The 19,780-nt window shown below is 40.0% G+C and overlaps 1 protein-coding gene across 7 annotated transcripts in view; it reads right to left on the reverse strand.

The window, feature by feature from the left end:
* The window catches only part of Mvb12b (multivesicular body subunit 12B), a 169,782-nt gene that overhangs the window by 136,514 nt on the left and 13,488 nt on the right, over nt 1-19,780 (reverse strand). The gene's annotated exons all lie outside the window — the stretch shown is intronic.

Consider the following 19,780-nt stretch of genomic DNA (forward strand, 5'->3'; position numbering starts at 1 on the left):
GCATGCCTGTAATCCCAGCACTCGGGAGGCTGATGTAGGAGGATTGTCAGGAGTTCAAGGCCAGCCTGAACTGGATAGCCAGACAACCTTGTCTAAAAAAAAAGGCTGGAGACATAGTTCAGTGAGAAAGCTGGGTTCAACCCCCAATTCCACAAGAAAAAAAGAAAAGGAAAGGTCTCAAACCAAGGCTCCAAACTTCCCCTTTAAAAACTAGAATGTTAAACCGAAAGAAAATAGAAGAAAAGATGAAGAGAAAAACCAAAGCTAGTTCTCTGAGAAGATCAATAAAATTAACAAAACTCTAGGCCTGTGATGGCGAACCTTTTAGAGCTTTCAATATTGCAAACAGCTCACAATGGTACATATGCCGTTAGGTTCACCACCACTGCTAGGCAGCCTGAGGAGGAAAAAAGAGAGATGACACCAACTACCATTACTCAGAATTAAAGAGAAGATGTCCTACAGTCCCTACAGAAATTAAGCAGGAAAGAGAACATATGAATAACTTTATACCCGGGAACTGGAAAGCTTACATTGAATAGAAAATTTTTTGACACAAATTATCAAGGCTCATTCAAGAAGAGATAACCTGAATAGCACTGTATCTATTTTTAAAAATCAAATTATTAAAAACCTTTCCACATCCAGACTCAGAGTTTCAGTAGTGAATACTACAAACATTTAAAAATAAATAACACCAACTGAATATTAGATCTTTCAGAAAACAGACAAGGAAGGGGTGGTGGATTGACTAATGGTCAACTTGTAATGCCCAGCTGAACTGAATCAGCGTGCTCTGGGTGTGGAGGATCCACCCGAAGACTGTTACCAATAGCCATGAAAAAGAGAACTGGAGGGGAAGATCTTGGCCTGTTGATTTTCTAAGAGAAGTTTGCTGCGGATGTTTTCCTGATGCGAACTTGGCTGTTCTCACTGGAGGAGGAGATCGGGGCCTCGCTGTCACTAGGAATGGCTGCTGTTTCCATCAGGGAAGCTCTGATCTTTACCGTGAACATCATTTCTGGCTCCATTGTGGATCCCTCAGCTTGGTGGCTCAAATCCTTCATCTCACCGGTGTAGATTTTTTAGCTTCCACCACTGGCCTTTGGGCCTTCCAGGTGCAGATCTTTAATATGGACAAGAAAGAGACTTTGCTGTGGGTTCTAGGCTACTGGCTGGACTTGAGAAGGACATGGCATTGGACTCTAAGCCTTTAGCTGGACTTGTGTGGGCAACTGCTGGGATCCAGGCCCTCAGCTGAATCCTTTGGGCTTCTAATGTGTGGTTTATCTCTTACACTCCTTTGCATTTGACTTTTTGGGTAATTAACATAAAATCTTATAAATTATGTGTCAAATTCTGCTGACTACAACAGAAGGAATACTTCTCAACTCATAATGTGAGACCAGTATTGCCCTAATACCACAACCAAAGATATAAGAATAGAAAATCACAAAACAATCAACATTTCTCATGAACATATACATAGCACCGCTTTTTCTTTCCTTTTCCTTTTCTTTTTTGCCATGGTAGGGCCTGAACCCAGGGCCTTGTACACGTGAGGTAAGCACTCTACCACCATACTACATCCCCAGCCCTGACACATTTCTTAACAAATTTTTAGCAAATTGAATTGAACAATATATTAAAAAGGACAATATATTATGTCCATGTTGGAACTGATTCCAGAAATGTAAGTTTGGTTTAACATTCCAATGATCATCATATTAAAAGTTAAAAAAAGAAATTTGATCATCCAAATGAGTGCAAATAAGGTATTTGACAAAATATGTATGATTAAAACTCTCTGGAAAGGGACTTCCAATTAAAATAGTATCTATAAATAAATATATCATATTCATGGGTCTGAAGACGCAACACCATATTTAAAAATGGTCAAACATTAAAGATTTTTCCCATGGGTTTGGGAGAAGGCAAGGATGTCTGATTTCACTAGGCACTGGATGATCTGGCCAGTGCAATGAGAAAAAAAGAAAGAGAGAGACAGAAAATCAAGAATGAAAAAGAAAAGAAATAAAATAGCAAACAGGTTGAAAGGAAGAAATAAAAAACTGTTACTATTCATAACATTATTGTCTATGTGGAAAAATGCAAGGAATATTTTTACAAGCCTCAAGAACTAATAAGCAAGTTTAACAAGGATGCAGAATACCAAGTTAATACACAGAAATCAACTAGAAACAAGAGTGGGAAAAATAAATATCATTTACTATAGCATTAAAAATATGAAATGTCCAAGAATAAACTTGAAAAAGATCTGCAGGAGTTGTTTGCTGAAAACTAAAAGATCTCTGAAATGAAATAAGATATAAATAAATAAACACACATACCATATTCATAGATCTGAAGACCCAATATTATTTAGATGTCAAATATCTACAAATTGACCCATACATGTAATACAACCCCAATCAAAATCCCAGGAGGCTTTTTTGGATAGAAATTGACATGCTAATCCTTAAATTTATATTAAAATTCAAACAACCTGGAACAACCAAAACAACTTTGAAAAAGTATAAAGTTAAAGGACTACCCCATTTTAAGAACTGGATTATTAAGCTACAGTAATTAAAGAGTATAGGTCTGGCATACAGACAAGCAGGTCAACAGAACAGAATACAGAGCCCAATCATATACCTATACGCACATGATCAATGAATTTTTGACAAAAATGCCACAGTAGTTCAGTGAGGAAAAGATCACCTTTAAAGACAGGGTACTACAAGTGGACACCAATACACAGAAAGTGACCCCTGATCCATACATCATGCTATACATAAAAATTAACTTAAAATAAGTCTCTGACCTAAATGTAAGTGCTAAAGCCATAAAACTACTAGTAGGAATTAAAAGGAAAACTCTTGACTTTGAATTTGGCAAGGATTTCTCAAATGAAATAAAAAAGCACTAACTATAGAAGAAAAACTAAATGGATATCACTAAACTTTAAAATTTAAGCTTTTCAAATGTATTATTAAGAAAATGAAAAAGTAGGCTACAGATTGGGAGAAAATATTTTCAAAATATATATCCAACAGAGGACTTGTATTTAAAGTAAACAAAGACCTCTACCTGCTAAATAACGAGACAACCAGTAAAAAATGAGTAAAAAAATGTTAACAGACACTTCACCAAAAAAGATATACTTATGGTGGAAAAAAAAGCTCAAAATCATTAGTTATTAGAGAAATACAAAATAAACTCATAAACACATACACACCCACTAGAATGGCTAAAATTAAGAAGAATGACCACATCAAGTTTGGCAAAGATGCTGAATGGGTGAAACTCTAATGCTGGCTGGTGGGACTGTAATATGATACAATCACTTGAAAAATAGTTGGGCGGTTTCCTAAAAAGTTAAACATCCATCTACCACACAATCCAGGCATCTCACTCTTGGGTATTTACTCAAAGGAAATGAAGGCAGATGTATATGCATGCTCACAGCAGCTTTATTTTTAATAACCCAAACTGGAGACAACCCAAATAACCATCATCAGCTGTCATACAAATACACAATGGAGTACTAATCATTGAACAAACAGGCCAAAGTTGATATACCCAACAATATGAATGAATCTAAAAACAATTATTCTGAGAGGAAAAGGCCATATTTAAAACCGAGAGAAATGAGTCAGACTAAGAAAAGAGAAAGGAGTGTAAGGGTCTATAAAATGCTAGCTGGTGCCCAATGACATAAGCAGAGCAGGAGGTTTCCTAGGGATAGGGTTGGGGGGGTGAGGGGTGAGTGATTACCAAAGGGCAGGAGGAAAGCATGGGGGTAATGGGCAGGTTCATTATCTTGGCTGTCATGATGGTCTCACAGGCACACACAGACACCTGTCCAAACTCATCAACAAATATACTTCAAATATGTGCAGAATCCTGGGTATCAAAAATCTCAATAAAGCTATAAAAAGAATCCATACACAATAGAAACAAGCAAAACACACACCTAGAGTAACACAAATAACAAGATATATAAGGAATGCCATAAAACTTTACCAAAGGATATAAAATTGGACCTAAATGAATAAAAACACAAGCCAGGTTCCCAGATGAGAAAACTCAATATTATACACATGTTGATTCTCAATTCAACTTATTAACTCAGGGCAACTATACTGAGAGTCAAAACATTTTGTGCAATTTGACAAGTTAACTCTAAAGTTCTCTTACAAAAGATAGTATGTGATAACCATTTTTGAAAAAGAAAAAGGAAGGATACAGCTATATCAGACAGTAAAACATGCTATGAAAAAATTATGCTAAAGGATGCATATTATATGATTCAATTTATATGCAATGTCCAGAATAGGTAATTCTACCCACAGAACACTGGCTGGTGATTGTCAGGCTTGGTGGGGAGGAGGATTAATGCAAATCCTTAATAGGTACAGGATTTCCTTTTGGGATGAAAGAAATGTTAAAAGTGGTAGTTGTACAAAATGATGAATGTACTAAATGCCCCTGAAAATTTTGTTATAGGCAATTTCCCCTTAAGTTTTAGAAAAATCAGAAGAATTACTAACTTCAAAGAAAAATACATGCCATAAACTTTCAATAACTGAAAGAGTGTGTTGGCATAGAAGAACAGGTTCAAAAGATTGATGAAATAGAATATAGCCTAGAAATATACTGGGAAATCCCCCTCATTGGAGCCCAAGCACTTGCCACCCTGCAACAAGGTCTCTTGCTGTGGTCACCACACTGCCTCCTAAATCAGTTGACATCTGAAAGTCTGAAGCTATAAACCAGACAGTGAGACATCAACATCATGTGGTACAGAACTTTGGGTTGAATGTTAAGGGCCTGATTGTCTGTTTGCAGTATAATCTGACCTAACATGAGTGTTTTTAATGCCCCGGCCTTGGGCCTGCTACAGTGTAGCTGCTGTTATGCCTACAGGCTGCCTGCCTGGGCCCTTACATCGCAGCTGGTAGGGGGCAGGTGTGCAGACCTCCAGTTCCTCCCCCCAGGAGCTGGAGAATGGGGGTCTGAAGAAGGCGGTGCTAAAGCTTGTTTCTGAGTCCCCCAAGAACTGTGTTCTCTATGTAAAAGCCCTACCCCTAAACAGAAAAGCAGTGCTCTGGATTTCATCTCTAGATGGGAAATAAGCTTTGAGTCAGATTACAATATAAACCTGTGTATACGCAGGGGCTGTTACATGATGAAAACAGCTAAGCAAGCCCACAGGTAAAGGGTGGGCTCAAAAAGGCCCAAATATTTGGCAAAAAAAAAAAAGTCAGATTCCACTTGACACTGTACTCCAAAAGATCTGGATGTTTAGAAAATCAAATCAATAAAACAGGATGAAGTGTCAGCCAAAAATATACAATGATATTTCTAGTATTCTGGAGTAATTGGGGCTTTTTATTTCTCTTTATTTATTTATTTTGGTACTGGGGATCGAACTTGCAACCTTGTGTTTGCGAGGCAGGCGGCGGAACCACTGAGCTAAATCCTCGGCTCTCTTTAATTTTTTAAAAGGTTTTTATGTTGAAATAATTTCAGATTTAGAGACAACTTACAACAATAATGGAAAGAATTCCTGTCCCCAGATTCCATAAAATATTAATATTTTTTCCCTGTATGCTACATATATGCAGAAGTATGTATGTGTCTCTCTATATATAATGTTATCATATATTAACTTCTGAGCTATGTCTTCTCAGTGTACTATATGGCAGTACCTGATGGCTGTTTGTCTTATTACTTGTAATGCCAACTTGGATCACTCAGTGGTATCTACTCGGTGTCTGTACTTTTATTCTCTTCTAATTAATAAGTACGGTATTTTGCAGGATGCACTTTGAGACACTGTAAGTATACTGTCCTTTCATGAAAATTTAATATTTAATTTTAGCATCTATACAGGTCTTGTTAAAGCACGCAAACAAGAAAAAGGAAGGAAGGGAAGGAAGGAGGGAAGGAAGGAAGGAAAGAAAAAGACTGATACATGTGACTACATAAAAACTAAAAACTTTGATAAATAAATGTAAAGTCTGATATGGTACTATGAAGAAATTTGAAAGACAAAGATGGTCTGAGAGGAAAATATTTGTAATATAAATAATAGACAAAGGATTAATAGAATATATGAAAGAATCCTACAAATCAATAAGTAAAAGCTGGCCAAAAGAGTCAGTTGTAAGACCCAGAAGTTAACAGTAAAAATACAAACGGGCAACAGACAAGAAAAAATGTTCAGCCTCATTACTAAATACAGAACTTCAAGTTCACACAATGAGCTCCTAATGCGGAAACCTATAAAAAGACAGACTGTAAGGATGAGGGTTGAACGCTGTTTACTGGGAGAATATGTAAATGGTGCTAAAACATTTCTGAAAAGGCATCTGAAATGCGCACACCTTTTCGTTCAGCAGCATACTTCCGGAGATGTAGGTGCAGGGCTATTCATCACAGCATTGCTTTTCAGAGACCCAAAAGAGATATCTAAGGATTCACCAGCAAGGCAGTGGTTAACAAGTCACTATAGAGAGGAGAAACATACAGCCATTGAATGGAATGAGGCTGAGCGGTAAGTGACAGCATGGGAACATTCTCTACCAATGCTGCTAAGGGAGAAAGAAGTCAAAAGCACGCTACTTATAGTATGTGTATACATAATAATTAGCTAACAGCTACAATCCTCGTGCTGGTACCAATCAGTGTTCTATACTTGAACAACACTAGCTCATTTAATTGTCACCACAACCCCAAGAGGAGAGTTAATGACTCCTACTTTACAAAGAAACTGAGAAAAATAGCCTCACAAAGATGACAGTGCTAAGAAGTTCCAGAGCCGAGATCTGAACCCAGGTTTTATGCTTTTGACCACTAAACTACACAGCCTCTCTCTAAAAATAGGTAGTTGTAGAACTGTAAGAAAGGCTTGGAAGGATGTAGACCAAACTGTTAATAGCGGTTGCCTCTGGAAACACAGTGACAGGGACTTACTTATCGCTTGAATCTCTTACAGTGAGAATATATTTGTATAATACTTGTGCCATTAAAACAAAACCATCCTTTACAAGGACATAAAGAATGAGTGCCAGAGCCAATCTACTGCCTACTGCAAGAACCGGAGCACCCAATTCCAGCTCATCTAATCTGCCCTGTTTGGAGACATTTCAAGCTGACCTCAATTTAGCAGAGCTCACCTCCCAAATCCTCTACTTGGGATACCTATCCTCTTGCCAATGTGCACTGTCCCTCATGCAAACAGCCTGTTAATAGTGTAAAGGTGAATGACAAAAATCAAGAAAGTTGCTCTGAAGTGTTTTGAGTTTTGCAGACTCTCAGGAGTAACTGGTGAGTAATTTACAAGCACACAGTAGCATACTTCCGTCTTGTATATATAATAATAAGCCGAAGCATAAATGTTTGGAAAGATTTCTGACAGGTTTAGAAATGAACAGATTCTTAGTTAACTTGAATTCACATAAAATTAAAAGCAAGCTGCTACTTAGATATCCAGGTATACAGAGTAGATATACTATTCCCTACTCCTCCCATCAGGTACAGCTGAAACTTCTGGACACTATGTGAGACACACATTATATGAAAGGTGAGAGAACAGGGAGAGAGGCAAGGAATCAGGCCTAAGGAACAACGTGGTGTTGAGTTCTGTGGTCTTCTTTTGGCTTCATGTATCCCAGACTTAGAGTCAAAGAAACCAGCAACTCAGAAGCAGCAAGAGACACAGGTGGTGGTGGTGGTGGAGTGGCAACCAAGGCCTTCTTTCTCTAGTCAAAGGGGCAGCCTTCCAAGAAACAAAAACTAGATACAAAATCACTCTACTCCAGCCAAACACCATGAAAGACACTTGGCCCCAGTGCTGTCCATGCCAGCAAAGCCAGGGTACGGAGCCAGGCTTCCATCCTGACAGGGTGAGGTGCCCATCACCCCTAGAATGGGGTCAGAGAAGACCTGCCTTCCCCACTGGCCAGTAATGAGTGCCCCTGCCCTTCCCCACCCCAGTGGGGTGACACTGAAGATGTCTATTAGCAATCAGAACTTGCACCATGATATCTAACAGGCCACCTCCCAGCCTTGTGAGGTCAGCAGAGGCCCCAAGGAGAGCTCAAATGCATCACTCCTACCAGGGAGGTACCCACAGAGGTCAGTGGGGAGCTGGACCTCCCATCCCACTCCACCCTGGAAGTAATATGGAGCCCCACCTCCCTGAATGTTAGTGATGGTCACACAGGGAAACTGGACTTCTACCCATATCTGGCAATAAAGAGGTGGTACCCTCTCACTATTCCTCCTAGCGCAGTGTCAGTAGAAGCTAGCTAAAAAAAGGTTTAAATATGATCCAGGGTCTCATCATATCCAGGTTTCAGTAAAAAACTACCCACCATACCAAGAAACCACACAATCTCAGACTGAATAAAAGATAGTAGTCAAAAGGTACTAAACCAGGATGACAGAGATATTAAAATTATCTGAAGTTTTAAAGTAGCCATCATAAAAATGGTTCACTAGGCAATTATGAACACACTTGAAATAAATAAAAAATAAACTTAGTAAATATGTACTTATTCCATATTCTATTGCTTATAACACAATACCACAGATCGAGTACACTTAGATGAAAAGAATTTTATTATGGCTCATGGTTCTGAAGGCCAAGGTGGCAGGGTCATGTCTGGTGATGGCCTTCTTGCTAGCAGAGTCTCTGGTGGTGCAGGTCACCATATGGAGAGAAACAGGGAACAAGCATGTGTACATATGTCTCTTCTAGTCCTTCCCACTTCTTATAAAGCCATGACTCAGTAATGGGGCCCCACCCCATGACTTCATCTAATTCCAATTTCTCCTCAAAAGCCCCACCTCTAAACACCAAAGAATCAGATTAAGTTTCCACCCTCTTTATTCTTTATAATAGGGGTTAAAGTTCAATACATGAACTTTTGTGGGACACACTCAAATCATACCCAAACCAAAGGACATGATAAATTTAAAGAGCCAAATTGAAATTTTAGAACTGAAAAATATAACTGAAATGAACTCAATGGGTGGATACAACAGTAGAATGGGAGAAAACACAGAATCAATGAGCTGAAAGAGAAGAAAGGATCCAATCTGAATAAAAGAGAGAAAACAGACTGAACAATGACAATAAAATGAAGACCGCCTCAGGGGCCCATAGGACTACAACAAAAGTTCAAACTTTGTGTCATCATAGATCCAGGGGAGGAGAGGACAGGCTGAAGATATGCTTGAAGAAAGAATGGTTAAAAACTTTCTAAATTTGGTAAAAGGCATAAATCTACAGGGTCAAGAAGATAAAATCCCAAACAGGTTAAGACCAAATAAATCCACTCCAAGGCACATTATAGTCAACTTCTGAAAAATTAAAACAAAGAAAAACTTTTGAAAGTAAGGGAGAGAGAAATGACATCTTTCTTATAGGGGAAGAATAATTTGAATGATAGCAGATTTCACATTATAAGGCACATGGACACATCATTTTTCAAGTGCTAAAAATTGTCAATTTAGAATCCTATACCCAATGAGATTTCCTTGAGGAATAAAGGGGAAAATAAAGACACTCTCAGAAAAAGAAGAAAAAAAACCATGATATTAAAAATATGGGTAGTTTTCCTTCCTCTTATATTTTCTAAATTATGTTTGATGATGGAAGCAAAAATTGTTAACACTGTTCAATATAGTTCTAAATGTATATATAGGAAACATTTAAGACAATTAAATTGTCAATGAGGAAAGGTAAAAGGAGATAAAGGAGAGTAAGAGTTCTATCTTTACTTGACCTGATAAAATGTCAACACCAATAGATTGCTGTTTTTTAAATATGCAGAAAGACAGACAGACAGACAGACACACATTATACCCAGAGCAACCACTAAAAAACTTATACAGAGATTCACTTAAAACACTTAATAGAAACCAAAATGGAATTCTAACAAATGTTCAACCAACCCACAAGGAGGCAGGAAAAAGAAAACAGAAACAACAACAAAACAATCAAAATGAACAGAATACAAAAAAAAAATGGCAAGCTTAAGCCCTAAAATATCAATAATTATAATAAATATAAATGGTCTAAATATACCAATTAAAAGACAGAGATTGGTGGTGAATTAAAATGACAACATAATCATATCTGTCTAAAAGAAACAGTTCAAATATAGTGCTACAGGAGGGATAAAAAGGTAGGGAAAAAGATTTATCATGGCAGTATTAAATAAAAGTAAGCAAGACTAGCTTTATTAATATCAGATAAAATAGATGCCATGGCTAATCTAATTACCAGACTATAAGGTCAATTCACCAAGAATACACAGTGATCCAAAAGAGTAAGGCAACAGTCTTGCAAAATATATGTAAAGCAGAAACTGACAGAACTGAAAAAGAAAGATAAATCCACAATTATAGTTGAAGTCTTCAATATACCTCTCTCAAAAACTGACAGAACAGAAAATCAGCAAGAATTTAAAAGAACACAACAGCACTATCAACTAAGAGTCTAATCAACATTTAGAGAATATTCTACCCAACAACTGTAGAATATAGTCTTTTCAAATATCCTTGGAACATATGCCAAAATATGTTATTTCATGGGCTATGCAGCTTCTACAAATTTAAAAGAAATGAAATAATTCAGAATGTGCTCTCCAGCCACAATAAAATCAAACTAGAAATTAATAACAAAAAGATTGTGAGAAAATCTCTTGAGTACTTGGAAACTAAATGATACTTCTAAATAACCTTATGGTTCAAAGACGTCTAAAAGAAAAAATTTTAAATATACTGAAAGAAGTGAAAACAAAACATGAAAATCTGTGGAATACAGTTAAAGCAGTGCTGAGAGGGAAATTTATACCACAAAATACATACATTAGAAATGAGGAAAAGTCTAAAATCAATAATCTAAGCATTCATCTCAGGAATCTACAGCAAAATAAACCAAAGAAAACAGAAAGAAGAAAAAAAGCAGAAATCAATGAAAGTGAAAAAAAATTAATAAAAGTTGTTTTTTAAAACATCAATAAAATTGACAAACTTGTAAGAAGACTGACAAAGAAAAAGAGAAGACACAAATTATCAATATCAAAAAGTCTATCATTATAGATTTTGTAGACATTAGAAGGAAATGCTTCAAACAATTCTGTGCATATAAATTTGATAATAGATGAAATGGAACAATTCCTTGTAAAATACAAACTACCACAACTTGCATAATATAAAATTGATATTTGTAACTACATGAAGGAAATAGAACACAAAACTTTAAAACTTTCTAAAATTAAATCTCCAGATGCAGACAGTGTCATTGGAGAATTGGACCTAACATCTAAAGAATAATTAACACCAAGTCATACCGTGTCTTTTAGAAAATAAGAGGTGGAAATACTTTCCGATTCATTTTATAAATCTGATATTACATACCAGATAAAGACAGTATAAAAAAGAAAATTATAGATCAATATTCTGCATGAATATAAACACAAAAATTCTTAACAAAATATTAATGAAAAATTCAGCAATAAATAAAAAGAATTATATACTACAATCAAATGGGATTTATTCTAGGGATATAAGCCTGGTTCAGTATTCAAAAATCATTCAGTGTAACCACAATCTTAATAAGGTAAGGGAAAAAAATCACATGATCATATCAACTGATGCAGAAAAAGAACTTGCCAAAATTCAACATCTATTATAAAAATTTTCAGGAAAAACAGCACTAGACAAGAACTACAACTTGGTAAAAAGTACCTACAAAAAAATTTAAAGCTAAATCACTATTATACTTCATAGTAAAATATTGCTTTTCCCTTGTAGTCAGTAGTAAGTTAAGGATATTTAATCTCATCATTCTTAGGCAACATTATGCTAGAAATTCTAGCCTTCTAGTCTTTGCAATAAGACAAGGAAAGGAAATAAAAGTCATATAGATAAGAGGGCCAGGAATGTAGCTCAGTGGCATTGCGCTTGCATGGCAAGCACCAGGTCCTGAGTTCAATCCCTGGTACCAAAAATAAATAAAAAGCAAAAAAAAGTCATATAGATAAGAAAGGAAGAGAAGATGTCCAGGTAGAAAATCCCAAGGAATCAATTAGAATAACTAGAACTGAAACATGAGTTCAGCAAGATCACAGCACATAAGAAAATTAATCTAGCCACGTATAATAGCTCATGCCTATAATCCCAGCACTCAGGAGGCTGAGGCAGGAGGACCACCCATGAGTTTGAGGCCAGCGTAGGCTATATGGTGAGTCCAAGGCCAGACTGAAATGTATAGTGAGACTCTGTCTCAAAAAAAGTTAATCTAGGGGCTGGGGATTTAGCTCTGTGGTTTCACTGCTGTTTGATCCCCAGTATCAAAAAAAAAAAAAAAAAGTTAATCTAGGGCTGGGGATTTAGCTCAGTGGCACCATGCTTGCCTTGCAAGTGCAAGGTCATGAGTTCAATCCCTGGTACCAAAAAAAATTTAATCTAATTTCTATTTAATAACAATGAATATATGGACATCAAAATGAAAAGTGAAATTCCATTTACAATGACTCAAAATTTAAAAAACACAATACCTATGCTTACATATACAAATACATATATAAAGCTTGTCTGCTAAAAGCTACAAAATATTAATGAATGAAATTTAAAAATAACTCAATAAACGAAGGGATATACTACATTCATGACTCAACATAGTAAAGATCTGAATTCTTTTCAATCTGATATATTTAACATTAAGCCCCACCAAAATCCCCAAAATATCTTTGTTGATATAGACAAGATTATTCCAAAATGTATATGGGCAGACAATTCAAAGAGCTAAAATAATTTTGAAAAGAAGAATAAAATAGCAGGAGTCATTGTACCTAATTTCAGGGGTTACTATATACATCTAGTAATCAATACTTTATGATACTGTCAAAAAGAGAGAATAATAAAAGAGAACAAAACAGAAAACCACACAATATGCCTGTCTGCTTTTTGACCAAGGTTAAAAAGGAAAGGCAGCCTTTTCTTTTTTTTGGTACCGGAGATCGAACTCGGTCCCTTGCGCTGGTGCAGCAGGCGGCAGAACCACTGAGCTAAATCCCTGGCCCTAAGGCAGCCTTTCCTACAAGTAAAGCATTTGGTCTTCTGAAGGGAGCTAAAAATTTCAACCCAGGTTTACACCTTATATAAAAAATGGACCACAGGCTTAAATGTTAAATGTAAAACTTGAGACAATCTTTAGGATCTAGAACTAGGTAAAAAGTTCCTAGACTTCACCCCAAAACATGATTTATAAATGGAAAAATTGACACATTGTTTCCAACAGAATCAAAAACTTTTGCTCTGTGGAAGACCCTGTTTTAACAAAAAAGACAAGTAGAGATTAAAAGCAAATATTCACAAACAAACAGATCCAATATTCTGAGAACTCTCAAAACTCAACAGTAAAAAACCAAATGATCCAATTAGAAAATGAGTAAACAACATGAAGAGACTTTCCTTGAAGATCTGCAGATGGCAAATAAGCACATGAAATGATGTTGCACATCATTAACACAAGCTAAAACCAAATGAGTGATTGCTACACACCTGTCAGAATGGCTGGAACAAAAATACTGAAAAGAACAAATGCTGGGAAAGATGTGGAGAAGCTATGCTACTCATACATTATAGCCACATAAGCAAGTAGTTTAGTATTTTCTTAAAAAAAAGAAACATGCAACTACCATATGATCCAGCACATGCACTCCTAGACATTTATCCCAGAGGAATAAAAACTTCTGTTCACATGAAAGTCTGCCCGTGAGTATTTATAGCACCTTTACTCATCATTGCTCCAAACTAGAAATAAACCAAGATATCCTTCAGTGGATGAGTGGTTAAACAAATTGGGGTTCATCCATATCATGGACACTTCAGCAATAAAAAGGAACAAACTATCGATACATGTGATAGATTCTATGGCTTAATCTCCAGAGAATTATGCTGAGGATTTGGAAAAAAGTCAATTGCAAAAGGTTACCTACTGTATGATTCCATGTACACAACATTTCTCAAGTGAAAAAAATGATAGAAATGGAGAACACATTAGTGGCTATTGGGGTTCCAGAGGAGGGGGTGGTGGGGAAAAAGTGTGACTATAAAGGGGTAACATGGGAGAATCTTTATAGTGATGGGAATTGCATTGTGAGGGTTTCCCCCCCTATATTTCATGATGTTTTGGTATCGTGGGGCTTTGTAGACTCAGGCAGGAGACCATTCCCCCCAACTTAGCTAATTCGTAGAGACCGGAAGTAACTTGCCTTCTACCACACTTTTAACACACAACCATACTCCTGCTGCTTCCTGTCGCTGGTTCCTACAGTCCCCTGCCCTATGCCATATGCCACCCTGGAGCCAGGTTCCTAATAATGGAGAATCACTTCTGTGACCCACAGTCTACCAAAAAGATTCAGACTAGACACTGTCAGTCTGCTGACCTGCCTCCCCTGGCCTCTCCCCAGATCTCACATGCAGGCCCTCATTCCCCTCTCCTCCCCATGGGGCCCTGCACTTCGAATCCTCTCTGCTGTCCTGATGAATCCACTGTGAGGTCACTGGTGGGAACTCGAGTCTTGGGTCAACAGTGAAAAGTCATGGTTGGCAAGGGAGGGAAGCCTGGAAAAGACAAGACCAGCTCCTCCGCCACCAGGCAGTGGAAGCCACTACAGCCTATGGAACCGTGGAGACAGCAGCCACCCCGAACACCTCTGACATGGGCCCTGTGGGGGGCGTGCCTTGTGCTGAAGAGCAGCCCTGTCCCCCTGGGCCCTGCTCCACAGGGTAACAGGGAACAGTGGAAGGAGAACAGGAAGCAGTTAACAGAAATTTGCTAATTCAGGCCCCAGGAAACAAAGGCCTAAGGGCTGGCCTTAAAACCACTTTCCATGTTTTCAGTAAATCTGAATTTAATATATTTTCTATCCAAACAAAAAGGGGGAACACCTGGTGCCTTGTATCAATCAAGCTCTGGTTCTGAAAATAAACCAGTCTGTGAGCCTGTGGTTGTTTCTCCACTTCGAGGCCCCTGGAGCAGCGTTGCTCCCCCCGCCCAGCCCTGCGCAGGAGGTGGCAGTCACAGGAGTGGCCCCGCGAGGCTTCTCACCTGCTGTGTGGAGGTGGCCACAGCACAGCCGCGACCTGAGGCTCTGGGTCCTCACTGTACTCTGGCCCTGAGGAACCAGGTGGTTTTCCGGGTGCCCTGCTTGTGGCCTACCACAACATAGGCTTTCTGGAGACCACGTGACGGCTGTGACCAGACCACACGTATGACTGTCTCACACTTTCCACCTGATATCTACCATATGCTCTGACCAGAGATACTGTTACCATCTTCAAGGGCTTTTCATAACCTTCTTTAGTTCCTTCTGCACTATATAAAAATACAAACTGTTTCAGTATTGAGTAGCTTCTCTCTCTTCCTCTCTCCCTCCTTCCCTCTCTCTTGTCTCTTTCATTCTTTCCTTTTTTTTCTGCTTTGGTAAGTGAAAAATAGACCCTCATGTAAGGTTTAGGATTTCAATATGATCCTTCCTTGTGCATCTCAAACCAGGCCACTGGCCTGGAGAGGAGGTGATCTCCCCTGGAGCCTCCATGGCCCCTCCTACCTGACAGTTCAAGCATCTGAAACTCCAATTATTCAAAACTTCCAGGTACATTTTGGGCATATACAAATTATCCAGCCTCAAGAGTTTTGGACAGAAGTTTTGCTGCCTCATTAGTTTCAACAACGTTGAAAGAAGGGAGATGGAGGAAGAGGGAGAGTATGAGGAGGGAGGGGAAGTGCTGACTTAGGGGGTGATGGGTCCCCGTGCTGCCATGGAGGCCTGATGGTGGTCAGGGGCTGTGACCAAGGCCAGCTGCCCAGCACCTGGCTGCAGGAATGAGCAAGAGTTCCACAGACTTCACCTCCTGGGCCTCTGACTGGGCTCTGGCAGCCCCAACTTCCCGCCCTTCCCCAGACAGTCACTGCCTCTTCTGAATTTACGCCTCTGAACCCACCTCTGGCTTCTTTCCATAGACAACTAAACACACTCCATGCCAGCCCACTTCAAACAAAGGGGGAGGGATCCTGATCATCCTCTAGATGCCACCTTCCCCATGCCCGTCTTCCTCAAAGGCCAGGCACACTCTGCCTCTCTGTCACCTCCCACCTGCTCTCCAAACCCACCCCAGTCCTGCTTCTGGGCCTTCTCTGTGCCTCCTCAATCAGCAACAATCCATTGGACCCAGCTGTGGGTCTGGCATGGCACGCCATCTCTCCTGATTTGTAGCCTCTCCCCGGGTGAGCCTAGTTGTGCCTGATTCTTGCCACACCCTCACCCCGAGACCCCAAGACCCCAGGACCTCTCTCCAGACCCCCAGAACTAGGACTCTACTGGGATGTCACAAAGCACCTTCAACACAACAGGTCCCAAACTGGCCCTGTTTGTCCCCAACTCACCTGACTGTGTTCCTATCTCAACAGAGAGCAATGTCCACCCAGCTGCCCAGGAAGAGACCCTTATGTCACTCTGGTCTTTCCTTTTCCTCACCTCTGGACCCAGCTTCCAACACTCAATCCTTTCTTCTGTCCAAGAATATGACCTCGGTTCCCATCTACCTACTTCCATTTCCTTCTTTCCATGGCCTGGTGTGAGCAACCTCCCCGTGCACTAATACATAGCCTCTAAACTCAGCCACTGCATCAATGCCTAGCCCCTCCAATTATTTCCTTGCTCTACACATCCCTGAACTATAGAAATACAAATTAGACTAAGAACTTCTTTTCCTTCAAATCCTTTACTGACTCCCCGACACATACATGAAAATAATAATAGCCAAACTCAATATGGCTTGCACCTCTGGGTACCATCCGTTTGCCTGTCTTCACCTCTGACTTTTCACCTTATAGAGTCCAACTTCACCCAGAATCCTGGACTTCTGGTGCCTTGTATAGTAAGAGATGGTCAATAAATATCTGTGGAGCCAATCAGTAAATAAATGAGCATTGGCCAGGAAAAGTTTCACCAAGGAGCTATGTGAATTACATTTTGAAGGATGAGTAATTCTTTTACCCCCTCCCCCCTATGACAGAGAATGTAGGCATGTTAGAAATATGGAAAAGTGGGCTCACAGGTGTGATGGGACAGTCATCTTGTACATATAGTGTTGTAGACTCGAGTTGTAAGCTCTTGTTTAAATGGTAAATAGGTGTATATAAAAGGTAGGATGTATGTCATTGGAGATACACAGAAATACAACCAACAATGATCCTCAGTGATGTCCAGCTTGACACCTCTTAGGCACTGCAATATCCAGAGTGAGCTGGAAATCAAAGGTTAAATACTGTACACAGAGGCTATACCACGAAGTACTTCTAGTGGCATTGCAATCCTCCAGAAATGAACCATCCACTGATGATGAAATGGCACACGGTACCTTTGGCAAACGCCAGCCACCTGCAGCACAGTCATCATGTCATGCACTGTGGCATTACAAGAACCACAGGCTCAGCCTGATCTCTGATAGCAGGGACTGGCAGCCCTAGTCATGCCCGGATCTGAGCATGTGGCTACAGGACACAAGGGGGTGGGGGATGCAGGGAAGACTGCAGAAATAGGAACAATAAACTGAGAAGTTTAATAAATAGTCCCCAGGCCCTACCCAGAGAAGCTTCCCTGATCCACAGAGAAGGGAAATCATGAAATTAAATTTTTATAAATGAACCCTTGGCTTCTTTTACTTCAAACAGCAATAACACCTAAGCCCATTTTGAAGTAGCTGTGGAGCTCAGGGCCAGCAGCCCATCTGGTGCAGGACTTCGGGGTCACATTGCTTAGCCTACTCTGTGCAGGGAGAGATTAATCCTACAGCAGACGCAACAGGCAGATGGGGCCTCGACACGGTTAGCACCGGGCTCCCTCGTCCTCTGCACTTCTGCCTTGGCATTCCTGCAGCTGGCCACCAAAACACACCCCGCACTTTGGTCTGGATCTTGACTTAATATGAAACTACAGATGAAAATAGGGGGAAATACCTCTTCTCACCCTGCCCTCCACGCCATTCCCCTTGAACTCTTGAACACAGGACCAGACCTCTGGGGAACAAGAGGCTTATCTGAAAAGAGGCCAGAGGCCAGAACAAAGAGTTCACTCCCACCTTCTAACCCTCTCTCTGGAAGGGCTCTTAGAGGGAGCCTGCAGGCTGGGTAATTACCAGGCGAGCTAGCTCAAGCCCCTTGCCCTGCTCACCTTCCACTAAAATGCATGGTACAGCGTGATCATGAAATGTGCTTATTAATTTCATCCATTTGACACTGCGCTCTTCTGAACTGAGTGCAATGTTAGGAGAAAATGATAGGGATAGATTGTGCTCTTGTCAGGCTTACCAAGACTTTCAGAAAACCAAACTGTCAAAGGGCATCAGCCGCCCACTGGCCAAGTATTCGCAGTGACCCCAAAGGTACAAACACAATGTTACAGATACAGATCGGCGAGAGAACGGCAGGGAGACTTGAGACCCAGGCCCAGGGCTGGAGCTCCCTGTGAGGCCCCCGGGAGAGGGACCCTGGTGCCCGCCCTCCCACAGACCACGAGCCAGTCCTGCCTTGATTCACGACGCACTGCCTCAGACCTAATTCATCAAAAGACACTTTGGCCTCTCAAATCAGGAACGTTTTTATTAGCTTCCCCAAGAGTTTTATGGCACAACGCCATACCTAATGATTCTATTTTATGGAAAGTTATACATTCCAATGGGGCTTTGAAGATAGGCAGCAGGTAAGACTCAAATCTTTGTCAAAAAAGATCCCTTTGTCCTTTCACTTTTAAAATGTTTATAAGTGGGCCGGGGATTTAGCTCAGTGGTTTCGCCGCCTGCTGCACAGGCGCAAGGACCAGAGTTCGATCCCCGGTACCAAAAAAACAAAAGAAAAAAAAATGTTTATAAGCTTTCAAACAGTTGGGAAAGTGATGTGGAACATTCTAACAGGATCCTTGGTCTACACCCAGGAACCAGTGCTGATGGGCCCAGTACAAACCTCCTTTGTCTGCAGTGACTTCCATTGGAAGCTGATTGTGCCCACCCGCCATTTCCTCTTGGGGACATGGGGAAATGTCTGGAGACATATTTGACTGTTGCCTCTGAAGGAGAACGAGCACCTGCTATTAGCATTAACTAGACAGAGGCCAGGAATGCTGCTGATGCTGCTGAACACTGTTAGATGCACAAGAGAGGCCCACAGCAAAGAATTATCTGATTATCTGGCCCCAAATGTCAACAGTGTTGAGGTTGAGAATCCCTACCTTGGGGCTTCTCTAAGACCAGGCGTCTGAGCCTTTCTACCCAGGAATAGCAGACACTAATCTAGTCACTATTTTTATGTATTCCTAGTGCACATTTTCAAAGAAGAAGGATAAAATGTTGTCATAAACAAAATGAGCAAAGTAAAAATAAGATCAGCTTAGAATCTCAAAAACACATGATGATAGTCATTACTGTACCCTCCTAAGGTCACTCAGCACTTTCTAAGCTCTACCTAAGTTGGAATTTATCTATTGAAACAACAAAATAACCAGTCCCAGCCCACAGGACTACTGAACACAGCACAAATGTCTGCTGAAAAGCAAGGAAGCTCTCTGGTAGACTGTCGTGCTGTGGTTTGTCATTGCACTTGACCTGGGAGGAGGGCTGGTCCTACTTAGTTACTGTAACCAAGGACTAGGACTCTGTCCGGCATGTCTCTGGGCTTGGGTCTTCC

Source organism: Heterocephalus glaber, unplaced genomic scaffold (assembly GCF_053883595.1).
Source record: "Heterocephalus glaber isolate CG9 unplaced genomic scaffold, H.glaber_assembly_v1.0 deba00001479, whole genome shotgun sequence".
NCBI classification, from domain to species: domain Eukaryota; kingdom Metazoa; phylum Chordata; class Mammalia; order Rodentia; family Bathyergidae; genus Heterocephalus; species Heterocephalus glaber.